Raw genomic sequence first — 14,760 nt, 5'->3', positions numbered from 1 at the left:
CTGTGTTGTGCCATCCTCTCAGCCAGAGGTTGTTTGGTTTCCCCGATGTATAAATCCTGCCAATCCTCCTGCACTTAACAGCGTACACTATGTTACTCTGTTTGTGTCGGGGACCCGATCCTTGGGGTGGACCAGTTTTTGGTGCAGCGTGTTGAGGTGTTTAAAAGCCACAGAGACCCGGTGTTTAGAGAAAATGCGTCTCAACCAGGGGCGATTCTAGGATCAGAGCTTTGGGGGTGCTGAGCACCCAGAGAGCTGCCCAGCCAGGCAAGATAAACTTTACTCGTCACGATGAGACGTCTTCCCCGTCTCTGTCAGTCCCTGCATCCCTACATGCCTCCAGTTGTACCAAGTTCTCTCTGACTGTCTCCTTGGTGCATTTAAACCCCTGTTCCTTCCTGTCCTCGTCGTCTGTTGTCTTCGTCTCTGTTATCAGTCATCATAATTTTACCCTCTCTGTGCAAGTCTGCAAATTTCTGTATTAAATCATAAGATTCTTAAATTCATCAAGTCTCAAAACATGACATCACTGTTTTGTACATTTTAACACAATTTAATAAACATGCTTCAGCCAGTACCTTTTGATTAGCCTTGTCTCGGTTTCTTGCTTTGTGGTAGATCTTTATTGTTTTCACTGAGATATTTGAATGCTAATCAATAAATCAATATTCAATTCTAAAAAAAAACTCTAATCAAACAGTTTTTGAAAAGTTTGTAACAAAACCATCAAATCTGATCAAGGTTATTTAAACGCTGCAAAAGAAGAATGGATTGGAATAAAAACATACATATCCTGACCTTAATTACTGGGGAGAATAATGAATGATGCTCATAGTGAGTAAAAAGTAAACTGAGTGATTCTTTGGACAGACTTTTAAAGTGTTCGTATAATATAATACAGATACATAAACATACACTCCAAAAATAGAGTCCTTGAAATGTACGAATGTACAAAATATTAATTTAAAAAAATTATAAAAATGGAGGCAACTGTGCCTATGGTACAATGTATAAAAAGCTCTTCACTGCAGACACGACTAACATGGCTCTGCAGATTGTTTCTTTTATTTTAACGTCACCTCACCTCGAGGTTGGCAAATCTATCAGTGTTTGGTGATCAACTCTCTCAAGCAGTTTAACAGTTTCTGCTGTAACTGTCACTGCTCCCTGTCTGCTTCCTTACCTGATTCTTCCTGACCTTGTTCTTTCCCCTCTTTCCTCTCCCCCTCTTTGAACTGATAATCACACGCAGATGTCACACAGTGGATATTTGTGTTTTTATGTTTTATCAATCTGTGTATTGGTACATAGTGTTGATTTTATTTGCATGATTTTATTGTGATATTTATATTGCATGTTTGTTTATTGATATTTATACGGCATAGTTTTATCCTTATATTTATATTATGTGTGTTAATGTTGTACCATGTTCCTTTAACCCACTGTGGACTAAACAGACAATTGTAGGCACCTGTGAGGTGGGGGCGTTCCCCAAGGTGGCCTATCAGCCGCCAGGTTGACCTGTTAAAGGGGATAGTGAGCGCAGAGACAAGAAGAGGTGTGACGCACGAAAGGTGAGCAGGAGAAAAAGGAACGCGTGCAAGCCCGCACGTGTGTGGAAGGAACTGCTGTGGGGTGCTGCGAGTCGTTCGGCGATCCAGTCCCAACGCAGGAACAGCAACAGTGGGTGGCGATGGCTGCAATGCACAACAGGGCAGGGATGCCCCTCTGCCTGCATCTGACGGTGAGACGAGGGAGTCCGTGTTCAGGTGTGGAGTGGGGCGGGACTGTGCGGCGACGCGCTGTCAGCAGGAGACAGGTCTGCGATAGGAGCCTCCTCCCTGGTCTGCTGCTGACGAGTCTTACCATACTGGAAGAGAAGTTCCTCTCCTGTCTCTTTCATATAAGGACCACTCGCCCATGTGTGACTTGACTGTGGGATTATGGGACTGTGGGAGGGTAATTTTAGCATATGGAAAACATGTTTTAGCCTTGTTTTAATAGTGTATAGTTATTTCTGCCGGCAGGGTTTTTAGCGGGTTGCAACAATATTTTTATTGTATACGGGGAATTTTATCTTGTATTTGTGACTCTGGCTGTGGTTTTTTTTTTTTATGGAAATAAATGGTGTTTTAAGCCAGTTTAGTTTCTGTGCCCTGAGCGCTGACCCGCTCACTCCCCTTCCTCTTGTATGTGAACGGACTTGGAGGTGAAGATTTAGGTCCACCAGTCTTAGTGGCTACACAAATAGATTGTATTAGATGAAAAAATTACATTAATATGAAAAAATACTATTGAAATCACTAATAAAAAAGTCCTCCCTCAGTGTACTTTCAACCAAAAGGCAAATAACCAAACACATGAACATCAAATAAAAGACATAAATACTGAAACACTGATCCAACATTATCCTTTATTGACGGATCATTTGTTCTTTCATTTTTACCTGAATGTTGCTGCTTCTTTTGAAAAGACGTCCTTATATCCATTATGAACCACACACACACACACACACACACACACACACACACACACACACACACACAACAGGAGTTATAAGGTTAATGGGAATCCAGTCAGTTAGCTGTTAAGTACCTTGGGTTTAATATCGGCACATATGACAAAATGAGCAGCTTCTCTCATTCCTTCCTTTTCTAACAGGACAGTGGTAACAACAGCAGCTACGGACAGTTTTAAGTTTTAAATTTTAAACAGGCTGTATACATTTCAATGGGAGCAACAGGACGGTCAAATGTCGCTGATTTTACTACAGAGCAGGACGGATTGTAGGGCAGCAAACATCGTCGGAAAACACGTTTAACCCAGCAGGTTACCTGGTGTAATGTTTTTCAGGTAAACAGAAGCATGGTCTGACTCCTACCAACTATATAAAGAGTAACTGAAGGTTAAATGCAGCTAACATGTCCTGTTTTAAGCCAGGCACTTCCACCTCCGCTCTGCTGCGTCTCAGCCACCATCTCTCTGGCACAAAGGGCACCAGAGCCAGAGCAGGGGAGAGCTGGAACAAACCATTCTGGGAGGGGGGTATCTATACTTCTGTTGTTAAAAGATCTCAACCAAGTACTGTATACTTTCTATATTTTTGTAGTGTATCACACAAACACCAAATATTGTCAAAAAAGTAAGAAATCTTTGGGGGTGCTTTGATCCATTTTGGGAAGCACCCCCCAAAACGGGCTAAAAACGCCCCTGAATATAGTTCTTTACACATTTGCCTACCAAGTGGAAGCTCAGCGGCTGAATCTCAGGAGGAGACAAAACATCTCTTTGGGGTTGTGTCAGAAATGGCATCAGGCCTAAAAATGTGTCCAATCACACATGAACAGTCACCCACTGTGGTGCCCTGTGAGTAACAGCTGAACGCAGCCAGTAAGCAGTTAAAGCAGTTCTTTTGTTAAATCCCTCGAATTAAAACTCTGATTCTGCACTTCAACACATCCTGATTGTTTTACTTTGGACAGAGACACAGCTACAGCAGAGTTCATTGTCCAAATACTTATGGGACAAACACTTGTAGTATATCACACAACACAGTACGTGAACATGTACTGAAGCTCCCCTTCCTGCAACCCTAAGTTGGACATGTGGTTATGAAACTAGATGGGCGGTAAAATAAGAACCATTATGGATGACTGTTGCTGCCTGTAAATCAAAGTCTGCCTGAGGTGGGATTTCAGAAGCAGAAACCATGAGGAGCACAGCACCACTCCCAGAAGGCTGAGATGTGAAGCCATGTGATGAGTGAAATGATGATGGAGGAGAACACAGATGAAGATCTGGAAGCTGCTGCCTCTTTATATAGTAGACACTGAAATCACCTTTTGCCTCCCTGCCAGCACGAAAACCCACACTAAAAACCCACTTACACAAACCCTCGGCTCTGGGATGGATTCAGAAACATGTCAGTTCTGCTAAACAAATGGACGGTTTTGCAACCACAAAGTTTAATCCTACAAGGGCAGAATTATGTTCACTCTGTGAGAGGTGAACCTCAGACAGTTAGCAAGAGAAACATTCAAAAAAACAACCTAAATAACACAAACTTAGCAGTTGGGATGCAGATCAGACGATATCAGCAACGTGATGATCAAATGTAGTTAAAAACACAAGAAAAACAGGCTTTTTGCTCCAAAAGGACAAACAAAGCAGGGCCAGATTAACCTGTCGGCACCTGCTGGCGTGCAGAGTAACATGTGACAACAACACACACGTCGTCACCTCAACTTGTTTCACTGGAGTTTCTCTTTTAGAGCTTTAACCTCCTAAGACCTGAACTCTTTCATGCATTTTTAAAGTCTCTTTGCTATTTGGGCTGTTTGGGACCTGATTCATGTACAAACAAAGAATTACCAGAACTTTGTTTCTGAGAGAAATGAGATCCACATATGAGGATATTCACTTTAAATGTCGATAGAACAGAGGCAGGATAATGACCTCGTAAGTGCAAATCAGGTCCTTGTGGAGCAAAACTTTGTATTTTGGTCTAAACATCCCAAAATGTGACGTCCACACATGAGGACAACAGGGCGCTAAAGTCCGTACAAACTTTTGTTTCTTCATTTGCTTGCAAACGAATGGAAATCCTCACTTAAAGCCAAGAAGCTTATTACCTGTGCAGCTTTAGTGCCTCAGAGCAAACAAGAGAGCTTTGATCACAATGATTTTTCTTTTCACATTTCATTCACTAGCGATTTTTTTAATGTCACCTGATCTCAGCAGACTGAATATAACAGTAAAGCACTAGTGAGCTAATGAATTAGATATTGGTCACTCATATCAACTGAAAGAGTGTAAGACAAGTAAATGTGCTATAAAGGCCGGAGAAGAGTTAATAAAAAGGTCTTGAAATGAAAATATTTCATTATTTGCTGTTTCATTGATTTTTGGTTTTATTGCACTTTTGTCAGCCCTGCTGCTGTTTTTAAAAGTACTTTATTAATAAACTGGCATAAATGGTAACATTGAACACTTGCCAGTGTTGTCACGGAGGAGCAGGGAGGACTCGGCGCAGACTGAAGTCTCAGAAAAACAGGTTTATTTACACACTCCAGGTGCACTATATACAGGTGAGGGAGAAGGGGGCCAGGGTTCCCAGGGGTGCAGAGCGGGGTCGGGAAAAGCGTCCAGAGTCTCCAAACCAAAACACGAGAAATCTGCATACAGAGAACAAGGGTTAGCACGGAACTTTTACGGACAGAGCTCAAAACTGGCTGAGGCTAAAGTAGCACTGACGAGCGTTATTCAATAGTCCAGCGGCGAGGTGCTCTCAGTCACTGCCTTAAGTAGCGGGAGCAAACAGGGTGAGGAGCCACAGGTGATTGCCTACAGGTGGTGGAGGCCGGGAGCTCACAATGAGCTCCGCCCAGGCAGCGAGCAGAGAGAGAGGAGAGAGAGAAAAGACAAAACATAACATGTAGCCACACAGGGCCAGCCGAGCAGGCACGGGGACCGTGACAAGTGTGAACAAAAGGTTCTTAACTTTAGCATCAAAGCTTCAGTTCTCCTTTCTCATGGCAGTTCCTTCAGTATGTGTATTAATGCAGGAACAACTTGATTCCACACAGCTGACGCACCGAGAGTGTCTGCTGTGTGGTTAACTTTATAACCTTTGGTACGCAGTGGTGTCGCTCCACCTGTTAGCTAGTTTAAGAAACTGGTTAAGGAGGGAGTATCTGTGAGGACGAGGAGGATTTAGTTCTTTAAAAACACGTCAGATACTTGCAGGAAGCTTCTTTCAGCTTCTTTTCTCCACTGCGCAGGTTTAAAACCATGACAGCAGAAGTCATGATGAAGAGATTGATTAGTCAGTCACAGTGTAAAGAGTCCTCCTGCCTGCATCACTCGCCAGCATAAACAGACCTTTGCTCCTGGAAAACAAATATATCAAAGTCATGTTGTCCAAGAAATGCATTTTATCTCACTAGTGAATCAAAGAAAGTCTGTATACTTTCTGAGAGTGAGAGGTGAACGTCAGACAGTTCTTAGAAAATGTAGTTTCTCTTTAAGCTTTTAACATCTTTTACCCCCATTTGTCTAAAAACTACTTGACAGCCCTTCATGTCAGAGGTTTATTACCTGTGCAGGATGGAGCACATGGTCTCAGTCAGGCTGGACACGATCACTCCTACAGGAAGTAAATGTGATTTTAGACATGATGCACTACCAGATGAAAGAGTCCTAGGAGTGAACTGGTGCACAGAGACAGATGTATTCAAGATCAGGATAACTGAAAAACCTGTGCCAACGACTAGGCGAGGCATCCTCTCATTTGTAAGTGCAATATATGACCCATTGGGCTTTTTGTCTCCTGTCATTCTGAACAGAAGCTAAACAAAGTCCTGCTGTGAACAGCAGCAATATGGATTTTACACATCCATCCATCTTTTCAGCTCAGGGTCGTGTGTGTGTTTGCACCATGTTTACAGAAACTGGAACGTGACTCCACTTGTCGCCAAGAGTTTGAAGGCGTTTTTGAGACTAAACATGGTGTTTTAGTGTCAGAGGTACGATTAGGTTGTGGTTAGGTTTAGGGCTGAAGGTTAGGGTTAGGCATTCAGTTTTTAGGGTTAGGTAAAGCATTACATCAATGTCCCCACGGAGATATGAAAACAGGACTGTGTGTGTGTAACCCTATCCCAGCTGTTATTAGGCAAGAAGCAGTTAACCTGTAGGAGGATGTCAGGGTACCAGGAGAGAATCAGACATGGATTCAAACCCAGGACCTTCTTGCTGAGAGCAGGTTGATCCCACCTACAAAGATCATCTGTTTAAACGTGCGCTGTAACTGAGTATTTTTTAAACATAAGAAACCGAATATAAGGGTTGCTCTGCCACTGCTGCCTTGACCGGTTACTTCAGTTTATCCAGTGACCACGTTGGCAGCATCAAAGCTAAGTAAGGCCACGCCCACACTTACACCGGGACTTTTGAAAACGTAGATTTTTCTGAGCGTTTGCGCCTTTCATCCACACGTAAACGGCGTTTTCACTGAAAACTGAGATTTTTGAAAACGTCTTGTTAAGTCTAATTGTTGAATGTTGCCATTGTGTTTCTTAAATTTGTACAGTCTTAGTTCAAGCAGTAGGATCAAAGCCATTCCTTTGATCCTGACCACCTCTCCAGCCACTCTGTGCTGGGGGAGGTTTTATTGTAGATACATCCTATCTGAAAGATCTGTTTCTTTTGATGTAAGCTTCCTGGGTTTATGACCCTTTGGTCAGTAGGAGGTCTGACACACACACACACACACACACACACACACACACACACACACACACACACACACACACACACTCAGTGTATACATTTGCATACAGTGCCTTGTCTTTGTAACCAAAGGGGGTTGCAAGGGGAGGTGCTTTGTAAACTATTGTTTGAAGTTTGTCAATAAAAGGCAGCGAGAGGAGGCCACCATTGGGGTCATTTGTGGTGCTGGACACAGACGAGGCCTCCCTTGCGCAAGTAATCGATCGATCGACTGTCTTGTTTTCTTCATGATGAATAAGTCTCTAGAATTAGCGGGGTTTGTGGAAACACAGACCCAACATTTATTTGGTCCTCCGAGCCGGAGCCTAACACATTGCATCCACCGAGGAGAGGGAGAGGACGCCACCGCAACGTCTGGGATGATTGACGTAAAGCCCTGGTGTTTCACTTTGCTTTGTCACCAGGCCGGGAAGTTTGCGCCTGAACTCCCCTCGGGATGGATGACGATTGACGGGATCCAGAGACTCTTCCCATGAACGTAAACAAACAGTGAGTACAGAAGGCCTTAAAGAGCGGCTACGTGACCCTGCGTTGACCGCAGGTACGGGAGCGCGCTAGCCGCGTGAGAGAGACGCAGGCTTCTCCGCCGTGTGGGGAGTGGAGATAACCTAGGTTCGGTAGCTCCGCCATGAGGAGTCCGGAATCTCCGCCATTTGGGGGCGTTAGAGAGTGTCCGAAGGTTGAATTCTCCGCCATATGGGGCGTTTGAGAGTTTTCAACAGAGAGCGCTAGCTGTGCGTGCAGATGCAAGCGATAGGCCTATGTTGTGTGTGTGTGCGGGCCAGACGTGGTCTGCGTGAGTGTGGCTGATTGTTGTCTTGTAATGGAGAATAAAATGTGTAAGTCTGCCTTAGAAGGGGATGTAAAATTTATGGAGAAATTTTTACCCGGCAGCACGCAGTATGTAGGTTGTTGGTGTGAGAAATATGGATTTGAAGGGACATTAGTGGAAGTTAAGTGTAAAATGCTGGTAGAAAGAATAGCTGTAAGTGTAGCAGGTAAAACAGGGAAAGCGAATCAGAGGAAGGAATTGCAGTTAGCAGTTGCTAAGTTGTGGCTGGAGCAGGCTCAGAAGAGGAGAGAAGCACAGAATGTTAAAAGAGCAATATTGCAAGCAGTAGTTGTGAAACCAGAGGACGAAACTACAGCTCAATCCACTGCAACTACTCTAGAACAACACCGTAGAAAAGCATTAGAAAAAGCAAGAATGTTAGCAGAAAGGAGAGCCAGAGAAGAGCGTGAGAGAGCAGAGGCAGAAGTGGAGGAGAGATTAAAGGCTGAGTATGGAGAGGCATTAGGAGCAGCACTGAGTCCAAGACAGACTAGGCAGGGTAGGAAACAGAAAGTAAAGTTAGTGAACACAAACGTTACAACCACATATCCATCCCTGACACAACACAAAAAAAACCCAAAAACAAACATATGGTGTTTCTGTCCCAGAGTGTGAAGATGAAGAAAGTTTTTCTCCTGATCCATTCCGTGAGTGTGAGAGTGTTTGACGTCATGGTGTGTGTGAAAGGTATCCAGCTGGGGCAGACGTGATTCTGCAGGTCACCTGCCCAGTGGACGAAAAGAAATAAAATAGTTGTGTGGATGAATGATGGCACGAAGAGTGTTTGGTGTTTCTCAGTCTGAAACAGCTGTAATGCTATTTTCTGTTTTGGAGAAAAGTACAGATTAAAAAAAACAAAAAAACAGAGAGAGAGAGAGATGTGTGTTGTTTAAGCAGTGATGAGAATAATGGAAGTGTGATGAGAGATGAACACAAAAACATACTGAAGATGCATTAACTATACCAACCCTACATGCATATTAGTTACATGAGAAGAAACTTATTATGTGCTAAGACAACAGGGTTATGCTGTATGTTGTGTGTATGGCTGATTGGATGAATGTTTGAGATTAAACTGGCTGTTGATTTGTCTTTTATTACTAAAGTTGAACCTGCCAATTGGGTTGTTACGATTTATCCCCCTGGCATGAAGAACACGTGTCATGACTTAAACAAGGCCTTTCTTTCCTTTGATTTCCTTTATTTTCTTTCTTTTATTTTGTTACTTTCATGGTGCACTGAAAGTTTTGTTTGATGATCTCTGTTTGAGCAGATCTGCATGATTAGAATCGAAGCGTCGTCGAGAAAACTGTTGCAAAGTGAGCTTCTCCAAAATTAAAATGGGCTCAGGAGAAAGCCACTTATTTGGGACAATCAGGAAACAAGTTCCTGTCCAAAAGGATTCAACGAGGAAATCCAGTCTAAATTCTTTTTCTTTTTGAAATGATGTCGTTTTGCTGAGCGTGGAAACGAATGCGACGATAATTTCCACAATCAGCAAAAGAAGGAATCACTGAGTGAATGAGTAAGAATTTTAAAATAAATGGTAAACTGACTGACTGACAAAAGCTGACAAGACTGACTGACTCAACACCATTGTGTGAAGTTAACCCCCACCTGACAAAGGTGTGGATGTATCTCTGTGTGTGTCTCTGTTGCAGGAGCAGAAGGAGACCACAGGAGGAAACTTGGGTCACATGACTATGTGAACTCTGAAAATTTAACCTTTTTAGTTTCAATTCTCTGTCTGTGAATTTACCAGGTACCATTCACTACCTTGTGTTGCTCACAGAGATTACTGTGAGAAAGAGTGTATACACCTGCGCAGCGCTAACATTTACATTTCTTTTTACAGCCGATGGTTAATCATGTGATTTGATCATGTGATTTATAGCAGGACACAACTTAATGATGTTTCTCTACCACAGGATTACTGAGATTTTGTATGAAGGAAACTGTAGTTACAGGCTATATGTTGATGATGAAATTGCACTGTGTTGTTGAGAGAATGTTGGAGAAAATGTGAATGTTACAGGGGAGAAATTAATGCAGTGTGAGACATACTGTGATGAGACCATTGTTACTTTTTCCACAGCGAGTGTTAACTTTACGACTTTTCACAGCTCCTCTGGAATCTGGATGGCCGACACCTGACAACCAGGATGAACCGTGTGTTTGGCTGATGTTTGTTTTTCTTTAAGAGTGCTTGTAAAGGATTCAGCACAGACAGACAAGTGACAATTGAACAGATGTGCAGTGGTTACAGAATAGTTACATAGAGCTCATTATCTGACCACACTGTTGGGCTCATGGTGAGTGACAAACTTAAGGGAAGTCACTGATTACAATGTGGAATGACGGTGAGATGTTAAATAATTTGGAACAAATTATGGGAAAAGTAGGAGTTTAATGAGTTTCAAATAAACCTGCAATGATACTTGTCTCTGTGATGCTGAATACTTTACTACTCTTATGATCTACAGTTGGTTGCAAATGTGAAGTTGTTTTAAATTTAAGACTTTGTCTTCTAGGATACAGGAGCTGGGAGCTAAACAAGCTGAACATTTAAGTGCTGACTAATGTTTTTACACAGGGTTACAGCTTGGAGTGAAGCTGCTCCAAGGGACAAACCCTGGAGATTGTTTTAGGGAGACTGTGCAACATTCTTGTACATGTCTCATTGGGAAGTTGACACGTGGCAAAAGCCGTGTGGCGAGAGCAGTGTCATTTTTCAATTTGTAGATGTTGTGAGGTGCCATGACGAGAAGGAGTGACTGAGAGGATCGCCCATAAGATGGAAGCTGAGGCCTGGAGAGAGTCTTCAGGAGGATCAGAGATCACCTTCAGCACAGAGAGCTGTGCTACTGGGCTTCCAAAGGATCGTCACGAGGAGACTTTGCACAGCAAATCTTAAATAAGATGAAAGAGTTTCGACGTTGACGTTAAGGAAGACAACTAAGGTGTACGACGTGCTCTGCCTTAAATCTTCAGCAGCGTTGGAAAATGGAACCTGAGGGAGCGTGCCAAGCTCCAAAAAGTGACAGCGCAGAGGAGGTCCAACGATGGACTTGTGGTTCTGTGAACAGCACAAATGCCAGGTGACTGTAAAATAACTAACAGCACTTTTTCCACAAGTGAAGCCAGTAACTTACTATCCTAAAAGATTAGCTCTAGTTGCTCGTGCTTTACCTCCATGCGTGAGATCAGTATGTGCAGCAGTTTAAGCTGTACAATGTTTCAATAGTTTATTTCACCTTTTGACATTGTTAGTTCCACACAAGGTAGATGTTTACTACTGCAGACTAAACTTACATTTCTGTCACCTACAAGACACTTGTCTTTAATGTTACTGTTACTCTCACAACCACACATATTACCATAAAGTGGTGCACAATTCTGAATCTGTCAAACCCTTTTTGCCAACGGAGGAGGGCACTTCTCATGAGAGTAGAGAGCGCGAGGAGAAGAAGTGTAAGCTGAGGGATGACTTAATAGATGTGCCACTTGTTGAGGGAAAGGTTTGGTTTGTTGATGGTTTGAGTTTTACAACAGCAGAGGGACAGACTAGAACAGGTTTTACTGTAGCAGACAGTGAGAGAGAGTTATCTGTGTAGGACAACTAGCATGTTTCATGTTTGCTTGAGCAGCAGAGATGCTAGCTTTAACGGAAGCGTGTAAAGCTGTAGAGAGACAATATACACTGATAGGCAGTATGCATTTGCTACTGTACATTTCTTTGTAGTGCAGTGAGTGAGAGGAGGTGTGACAACTTCGACAGGGAAACCTGCAGGACACACCAAACTCTTGCAAAATCTGCTGGAGGCAGTGTTATTAACCAGTAGAATTGCCGTTTTGTAAATGTGCAGCACACATGTGAGGGAAAGATCCAGTTGCATTAGGGAAAGTTTTTGCAGATATGATCACAAAGGAGGCAGCAGTAGTTAAACATGGTGTTAACATTTTAGCAGTACAACATCAGCAGACATATAGGCCCACTCACCTACTGCAGGAAAACAGTTGTGACTTACAGAAGGAGCGAGCTTGCAGGATGGTGTTTATTATCTGTGTGATAAACCAGTACTGCCTAATAATTTGTATAAGACTGCTGCTATTTTGAGCCATGGGCTATACCATGTCTCAACAGGAGGGAGATGAGCAGTCGTTATACTCACTCTAGAATTAGTTTATACTTTAGGATTATTAAATACTTTAAAAAAAAAACTTTTTGCAGGCAGAGAGAACTAATGGAACAGTAAAGTTAAGATTTAGGAAGACAGGCAGGACATGGTTAGACTGTATAGAATAAGTACATGAGGATTACTCCAACAGAGAATGGTCTGACTCTTTGAGATTACACATGTTAGAGCATTTAGAGTTCCAGTCTTCTGTAGTGATGATAGAAGAGCAGAAGAGAGAGCATATTAGCAGATTAGATGCTTGAAATGTTTAAAAGTAAAGTAGTCATGAGAACAAATGATCTGCCAGATGATTCTGTTTCTCTGCAGGAGCAGAGCCTGAAGTCTGGAGATTGGATGTTGATAAGGCCATGGAGAGGAAGTGCTGGTCCAGTCCACGATGGGAAGGTCCATATCGGATGCTGCTGACGACGACCACAGCAGTGAAGATTGCCGGAAGAAACATTTGGATACATCAAGCGCACTGCAAGAAGGTGACACACATCCAGGCCAGCTCGGAGTAAGTGCCAGGAAGACAGGGTACAAAGGGGGGGGGGGGGGGGGGGGGGGGGGGGAGCCTCCAGGGCCCCTCGTCTCAATCCGGTGAAGAAACTAACTGAGCCACAGGTACTCATCAGAATGGCTGGGAATGTGCTGTGCATCTTCTTGTGCCTGTGGACCCTGAGTGGGATGACAGGGAGCGCACTGGAACAGAGCAAACCACACCCAGTACCAGCATGGGTTTTCAACAACTACTGGTGGCAGTTTAAGAACACAACCGCTCACATAAACAACGAGACCAATGGTTATGCTTGTGATGCCACTGGCTACACGTTCTTCTGGACTGTGGCCCTATAGCATCACTGAGAGCGAGACCGTTTGTTTGGTTGCCTTAGCAACACATCCGGGAACACTGCCAACTTTTCAACTGCTCTGAACCTGAATGGAAGGTTGATTCACACACACACACACACACACACACAAATTCTCACATAACACACACACACACATTCTTACAGAAGTTCACACATATACCGTATTTTCACGACCATAAGACGCACTGTACTAAAAGGCGCAGTCTCAGTTATGTGTGCCTTTACTGTATTTAACACAGACATAAGGCGCACTGGATTATAGGGCGCATACAAGTACCGTATGCGTATTTAAAAATAAAGCGGGAGCAAACCTGAGTTCGGTACCTTACTCACATTTCTATTACCAGTAATCGTCATCATCAACAACACACAAGCATACAAGTGTGCGTATTTAAAAATAAAGCAGGAGCAAAACAAAGTTTGGTACTCACATTTTTATCATCAAACCCATCGAAGTCCTCATCCTCTGTGTCTGAATTGAACAGCTGCGCTAAATCTCCATCAAACATGCCAGGTTCACTTTCTTCACCGTCAGAGTCACTTTCCGTGCCGTGCGGCTCCTCGGAAATGATGCCGGCTTTTGCGAAAGCTCGAACAACAGAGCCAGCAGACATGTTAGCCCAAGCATCTACAATCCATTGGCAAATTGTGGCGTAACTCGCCCGGCGCTGCCTTCCACTCTTGGTGAAACTGTGGTCTCCATCGGTCATCCATTGCTCCCAGGCCGCTCGCAGCCTTACTTTGAACACCGATGTCCAGCAGTTGGAGTTCCTTTGTCAGGCCTCCCGGAATGACAGCAAGCTCACAGTTCATTTGTTTCACTAGTTTTTTCACATCGGCTGTGAGGTGGGCACGCATAGAGTCACAGATTAAGAGCGATGGTGATGCGTGGAAAAAACCACCTGGTCTCCTTACATACACCTCCCTCAGCCAGTCTTTCATCATTTCCTCATCCATCCAGCCCTTTTCATTTGCCTTAATGATGATTCCTGCTGGAAACTTCTCTTTAGGCAAAGTCTTTCGCTTAAAAATCACCATAGGCGGCAGTTTCTGTCCATTAGCATGGCAGCCAAGCACAACAGTAAAAAAAGACTTTTCATACCCCGTTGTGCGTATCGCTACCGTGCTGGTCCCCTTCTTCTCCACAGTGTGACTCACCGGGATGTCGAAAGTGAGCGGGACCTCGTCCATGTTTGTGATGTGGCTGGGCTGGATGTGTTTGTCGCCGATGTGTTTGCTGCAGTAGGAGCAGAAGATGGCCAGCTTTTCCTTATAATCCGCTGGAAGTTGCTGCGCTACCGTAGTCCTGGTCCGGATGGAAAAATGGCACCGTTTCATAAAACGAAAGCACCAAGACGGGCCTCCTTGGAAATGTTCAATGTTCATCTCTTCAGCTAGTGAAACTGCTTTTAGCCGAATGGTGACCGTCGAAACGCTTCTCCCGCTCGTTCTTTGCTCGATGATCCACCGCTCGAGTCTTTCCTCCAACTCGGGCCACCTCGCCTTATGTCCGCGGAAACTCAGCTGCGTTTTCTTGACCTGTCGGAGCTTGTTTTCCAGCTTCCTCCACTTGCGAACCATCGATTCATTA

The sequence above is a fragment of the Maylandia zebra genome, unplaced genomic scaffold (assembly GCF_041146795.1).
Source record: "Maylandia zebra isolate NMK-2024a unplaced genomic scaffold, Mzebra_GT3a scaffold11, whole genome shotgun sequence".
Taxonomy (NCBI): Eukaryota; Metazoa; Chordata; class Actinopteri; order Cichliformes; family Cichlidae; genus Maylandia; species Maylandia zebra.
Note: the sequence above shows the minus strand (reverse complement) of the source record.